This window comes from Macaca fascicularis, chromosome 17 (genome assembly GCF_037993035.2).
Source record: "Macaca fascicularis isolate 582-1 chromosome 17, T2T-MFA8v1.1".
NCBI lineage: Eukaryota > Metazoa > Chordata > Mammalia > Primates > Cercopithecidae > Macaca > Macaca fascicularis.
Window position 1 is genome coordinate 30,281,307 of NC_088391.1, and position 6,816 is coordinate 30,288,122.

The following is a 6,816-nucleotide window of genomic DNA, read 5'->3' on the forward strand; positions in this document are numbered from 1 at the left end:
GTCACTTCAATGGGTGGGTCTTCCTCTGGCCTCCCTGAGCTCTTTGCCTTCCCCACCCTTCCACAGGCAAAGCTTTTCTTTCTCTCATTTCCCTTTCTTATCTTTTCTATTACTCAGGGCAACAATCTTGCCCAGAGACCACATGTTGAAACGCCTGGTTGGAGGTTGGGTTCACAATGTCAGGGCCCAACCAGGGGCAAGTTTAAGCCTTGCCAGTGTGATATTGGGTACTAAACAGAGTGGCTAATGTCTATGTTTGGTCACACATATTTTTCTCTGGCCAGAACAGAAAAAGATAATTTTCCTCTGTGTTGCAGCTTGGCCCCTAGGGCTGTGGTACAGCTAGCCGGGTCACTGGTTGTGTTCAGGGAAAGGAAACCCAGAAGCTTGGCATGCTGGTGAAAGGGTAAGAATTTTTTTACTGGACAGACTTCTGTTCTCTCTCTCTTTCTGTGCAAATTTGTTGAATGAATGGTAAAAATCACTGTTTATCTCTCTGTAAAGTTTTGATTAATAGGAAAAAGGATTCATAAGGCTACTCTTAAGATGTAGTGAATCTGGTGTGCTTTGTGAGTCTTTCTGTATTGTCCTGTCACAAAGAGGGGTACCTTAGGGAACTTTAGGATAGAATGCGGGTCTCAGAAGCCATAAGCCTGCTTTTCAAGATGGCCCAGCAAACTAGTCAATAATAAACTTTGCGGCAGGTCCCTGAAAAAAACCTGGATGAGGTTTCCTTCTTGTCTTGCATGTCCTTGGGAGCTTGACCTTGTAACCACATGGCAGTACTTTCTCTTGGTCTCTGCCATCACAATAGTAGCCTGGGTTCAGGATTCAATTCCTGGCTTAGGGAGTGAGTTCTTCCTGGTTTAATATCTGTTTGACCTTTACCGTTTGTTGATTTCCTTTCCTTCCATAAACCGTCTTAAATTTTCCTTTCACTAAGCACAGAAATATCAGCCATCTGGCCTGGCTAAAGTTGGGTAATAAAAGATTGAAAAGACTTTTTAAAAAGAGTGCTATGGTTAAAAATCAGCAGCCGGGCATGGTGGCTCATGCCTGTAATCCCAGCACTTTGGGAGGCTGAGGTGGGCAGATCACCTGAGGTCAGGAGTTTGAGACCAGCCTCACCAATATGGTGAATCCCCTGCTAAAAAATACAAAAATTAGCCAGCCGTGGTAGCAGGCACCTGTAATCCCAGCTACTTGAGAGGCTGAGGCAGGAAAATCGCTTGAACCTGGGAGGTGGATGTTGCAGTGAGCTGAGATCATGCCATTTCACTCCAGCCTGGATGACAAGAATGAGACTCTGTCTCAAAAAAAAAAAAAAAAAAAAAAAAAAAGTCAGCTTAATTAAAAGTGGATATTCAAGCTCTCACAGCTTGGGACTCCTTGGGAAAAGCAGAGGAGGCACCACAGACCCTGTTTTGGGAAAAACCTCTGTTTTCCTCATGGAACCCCAGGAATTAAAAGTGTATAGATTCCTCTCAAAATCTAAGGATCTGTTTTGTTTTGCATTGTGTGATCTGACATTTTTTACTTTTGCGGGTATCAGAAATTACTTCACATTATGAGAGAAATTTGGTTTGTAATAATTAGGTAAGAAATACAGTTTTGGGGAGGGGCTGATTCCCTCTTTTTGGAATCAGGATTTGATACAAAAACGGGACCCTTAGTTTCTGGAGATTTGTTTTGCCTTCCAGCTGTTCCTGCTTATTAGGCCCTAGAAACTGCACGTTTTTTTTTTTTTTTGTTTTTTTTTTTTTTTTTTTGAGATGGAGTCTCGCTCTGTCACCCAGGCTAGAATGCAGTGGCATGGTCTTGGCTCACTGCAACCTCCACCTCCAGAGTTCAAGAGATTTTCCTGCCTCAGCGTCCCAAGTAGCTGGGATTACAGGTACCCACCACCACACCTGGCTAATTTTTTTATTTTTAATAGAGACGGGGTTTCACCATGTTGGCCAGGCTGGTCTCGAACTCCTGACCTCAGGTGATCTGCCTGCCTTGGCCTCCCAAAGTGCTGGGATTACGGGGATGAGTCACCATGACTGGCCTGCATTCTTTAAAGATAAACTTAAAAACTGGCAAATGAAAAATCTTACAACTACTGGATCTTCTTCTGTCTGTCTGTGTATTTATATGTGTTGTATGTGTGATATGAAAGAGCTTTAATAGGTTTAATAACAATAAGAGCTTAAATTTTGTCAGAAAAGTAAAAAGTGTAATGCCTTTTAGTTCACATGACTTTAGTAATCTTTGGGAAATAAAAATAGCTTTAAAGATTATTGGTAAAATAAGGACATTTGGTCTTCTGTCTGGTATTCTAGACTCCATACCTAACACATAATTAAATCTCTTACTTACCAAGGTTTTCACCTCTAAGTGTTAACATTGTAACAGGTATTTGAGACTACTAAAAAAAACAGTTTTATATGCAAGGTATAGAAAGTGAAATATGTTTCTGGTAAAAGATTATAAGAAGGCATGGGAATGTGGATTTCTTGCCTAAGTTTAGAGGGTTAGAGGATTGTGTTATGTTAGATAAGATAAAGCTGAACATTTGAACAAATCATGAAAGATTTGTAAAAAATTAATCTTGTAAAAAAATTCTCTGTGTGAACATATTGGCTAAAGTTAAATGGGTGTTATTCAGTTCTTCTGTAAAGTAAACATTGGAATTAAAAGCACAACAGGTTTTTCTTAAAGCAAAAACCTGCTTATAAGCTGCCCTTTAACAAAAATTTATAAACGTGTTATAAAGGGTTTATGAGAATCTTACTTTATGGTCAAACATTAAAATTGAGTATATGTGTCTATAAGGTTTTATTAAGAATTGGGTTTAACATTAATAGTACACTAACATAAAGGTGAAATTTGGCTTATTTGAGACAAAAATCATACAGGAAGCATTGTCAAATGTGAACTAGTGCTTGGCTTTCTTTGGGATATATTTGTATAAATATGTTATTGGTATGCATTACAAAATTATGTGAAATTTCTGTAATTCTGATAGAACTTAGTGTACATTATCAGTAATAATTATAATTGTTACATAAAATCATTGTATGCCACAGAGGTAATCAAATTTCTTTATCAATTGTGTTTTCAACTGTGGCTGCCCTAAAACATTTTGTCATCCACAGACAATTGTTTTCTTGTTTTAATCTTCTTCAAAAGATGGCTTATAATCAATCAGCTAGAACTCTACTGGGTATTTTTGAATGCAGGTTTCTGATAACTTTGTAAATTATTGGAAATTATGACATTGGAATAGAGAAAAAAACATTCAGAACTTTCATGGAAAGCTGAAATGTTCATGAATATCAAGCAGAACAGGAGTTAACTGAATGGACTAAACTAATAGAAGTCTGAAGTAATCTTTTTGACTTGCTTAAAATGTTGCTGATCCTTTGTTTTGTTTTGCAGAGTCAAGGAAACTTATTTTGAGCTATTTACAGCATGTATCAATTAAGGAAAGTATACTCCTTTGAACAACATTTGGAGCATATTTGTTTTTCTCTGATTTCTCCAAAATTTGGAAACTATTTGTGAGTATTCTTAACTTATGGCAATATACTTACTTACATAAGTGCAATAAAATCTGTTTGGTTTTGTAACAGAACACAACTGAAGAAATTGGTTCTTTTACCAAGGTTTTAACTGGAAAGGTGTGTTTTCTTTAAGGAATCAAACTTGACTTGTAAAGCCAATAAAAACTCCTTTGGAAAACTGGCCTCATGCCTTGTCCACACAGCCTGTGGATAGGGTTCCTGACCTGCTGTAAGTAAAGAATGTCACTTTATGACAGGCCCAGGAGTCCCAAGTTATCTTGAGACTTCAAGAGGAAAGGCATTTGCCCAACTTGTAGATATTTGAGGGTACAAACCCATGGCTGGTCTTGGCTTTAAAAAGAAAATTCTTATCTGAGATTCCTTATGGAACAGAATTCCATCAAAGACAATTTTAAAAGTCAATATGAAAAAGAATTATTTTGCTGTACTTTATACAAATAATCAGGCCAAGTATAATACAGCAAATTAGTCTTATCATGATTTGTTTTTAGTATAAATGGGAAACCGAAGAGAGAAATTATATTTTAAGAACTATGGCACACTTGTTATTAAATTCTAGTCTCATCCTGTTTGTTTGTTTGTTTGTTTGAGTTTTTTCCCACAATTTAGGCTAACCCTGCTTATCCCTGTAAACCAACCAATAATCTCTGGCTGCTGCTGAAAAGAAACAAAAAGGATGGGTAATGTAAAAATCTGGAGTCAATATTCTAATTCTGGGCACATGGGCAACCCCATATCATCCTGGTTCCAACAGTTGCCCAATTCATGGAAAGCCTTCTGATTTAGTTTACTTAGGATAATTTTAATTATTTTGCTTTACTCTTGTGGAATATATTCCAGTTGTACTCTTTGTGTAGGAATGCAGAATAAGCTTACTCAATGTTTTCTTAAATTGAACACTTTTTAATCTTCCACATATCACCTTTTGTTGGAACTTAAGAGTTATGAATGGCCCTCAGCATACTAATGCTTTCTGACTGAGCTCCTCTCTACCCTGAATACAAGACACCCTCATAGTTACCCAGGGAATATCATCACCGCTATTCAACCTGAAGAAGTTACAGAAGATGGACCTTTGTCCCTCTGCAATCCTTAGGGGTTCTCTTATAAAAGAGAGGGGGGGATGTCAAAGACATTTGTTTTCTTTCTTTCTTTCTTTCTTTTTTTTTTTTTTTTGCGATGGAGTCTCACTCTGTCATACAGGCTGGAGTGCAGTGGCGTGACCTCAGCTCCCTGCAACCTTCACCTCCTGGATTCAAGTGATTCTCCTGTCTCCATCTCCCAAGTAGCTGGGATTACAGGTGCCTGCCACCATGCTCGCTAATTTTTGTATTTTTAGTAGAGATGGGGTTTTGCATGTTGGACAGGCTGGTCTCGAACTTCTGACATCAAGTGACGCCCACCTCTGCCTCCCAAAGGTCAGAGGTGTTTGAACCAGAGTAACTCCATCTTCAATACAAGCTGAGTAAAATGAGGCTGAGACCTGCTGGGCTGCATTCCCAATAAGTTAAGACATTATTAGTCACAGGATGAGATAGGAAGTCAGCACAAAATACAAGTCATAAAGACCTTGCTGATAAAACAGGATGCAGTAAAGAAGTCAGCCAATACACACCAAGACCAAGATGGCAATGAGAATGACCTCCGGTTGTCCTCACTGGTACACTCCCACCAGCACCATGACAGTTTACAAATGCCATGGCAACATCAGGAAGTCATCATATATGGTCTAAAAAGGGGAGGCATGAATAATCCACCCCTGTTTACCATATAATGAAGAAATCACCATAAAAATGAGCAACCAGAATCCCTCAGGGCTGCTCTGCCTATGGAGTAGCCACTTTGTTATTCCTTTACTTTCCTAATAAACTTGTTTTCACTTTACTGTATCGATTCACTTTGATTTCTTTCTTGTGTGAGATCCAAGAACCCTCTCTTGGGGTCTGGATTAAGGCCCTTTTTTGGTAACAAGTGTGAAAGAAAGTATCTTGGGCCCCCAAAATCCTTAAGGAAAACTCAAGCTGGGAACTGCTTAGGGCAAACCTGCCTCCCATTCTATTCAAAGTCATTCCTCCGCTCACTGAGATAGGTGCATATATGATTTGCCTCCTTTGGAAAGACTAATCAGAAACTCAAAAGGATGTAACCATTTGTGTATCACCCATCTGTAACCTAGAAGCTCCCTCCCTGCTTCCAGTCTTCCTGCATTTGCTTCAAGTTGTCCCAGCTTTCCAGACCAAACCAATGTACTTCTTACATATATTGATTGATGTCTCATGTCTCCCTCAATGTATAAAACCAAGCTGTGCCCTGACCACCTTCAGCACATGTCGTCAGGACTTCCTGAGGCTGTGTCATGAGCGCATCCTCAACCTTGGCAAAATAAACATTCTAAATTAACTGAGACCTGTCTCAAATTTTCGGGATTCACATTTTGGTAACCATGGGGGGATTCTGAGTGGAGGTGCCCCTGACCTTTGACAAATCTCCTATCAATGCTTGGTACCAGCATGAGCTAACTTTATGGCTCAAACCAATAGGACAATTTGCTGAGGTCTGAGGGCACCCCCTCCAGAGAATCCCTGTTCTCCCAAAATTAGGTTGAGATCTAAAGTTTATTTTGCTGTAAAACTCCTCTTATGATTATTATTATTTTGGAGTTTTACTTGCTTCCAACAGGAAAGTAAGTTTTCCTGCTTCCATGACGATGGAAGGGAGGTTACTCCTTTATGGAGTTTGCGCTTGCTTCCAACAGGGAAGATGAAGGTTTTTTCTGGCTTCTAGAATGGTGGAGACAATCTACAACTGAGACCCATCACTAGGTAAAAAACTGGTTTGGGATTCTGTCTTGCAAATTCTTTTTAAACGACTCAAGTTAGCATTAAGAACCAGCTGGTGTTCATTTCTGCTTACACTTAGAGTGCTCAGAAATAATAAAATTTGTGTGACTATTGTTAGTTTAGCAGCATTTTGTCCTAGCTGAAATATGGTAATAAGATTTAAAAAAAATTTTTTTTTGGTTAAAGGAGCTCAATAGCTAAAAGTCAGCTTGATTAAAAGGCTAACATCGAAGGGGTGGGTGGGTGGGTGTGTGTGTGTGTGTGTGTGTGTGTGTGTGTGTGTGTGTGTATGCATGTTTGTATTTAAAAGGCTTTTGTATTTTGGGGGGATTTTTTGTTTTTCTCTCCTAAGACCTTGTCTTTTTTTTTTTTTTGAGCCAAAGTTTTATTTTTATTTTTTAATTTTT

At 38.7% G+C, this 6,816-nt stretch overlaps 1 long non-coding RNA gene across 1 annotated transcript; it reads left to right on the plus strand.

Annotated features, from left to right (window-relative positions):
- Positions 1-214: 214 nt before the first annotated feature.
- Positions 215-5,453, plus strand: LOC135968112 (uncharacterized). Its single transcript, XR_010582596.2, has 2 exons — positions 215-406; positions 3,424-5,453. It is a non-coding gene; the product is annotated as an uncharacterized lncRNA (long non-coding RNA).
- The last annotated feature ends 1,363 nt before the right edge of the window (positions 5,454-6,816 follow it).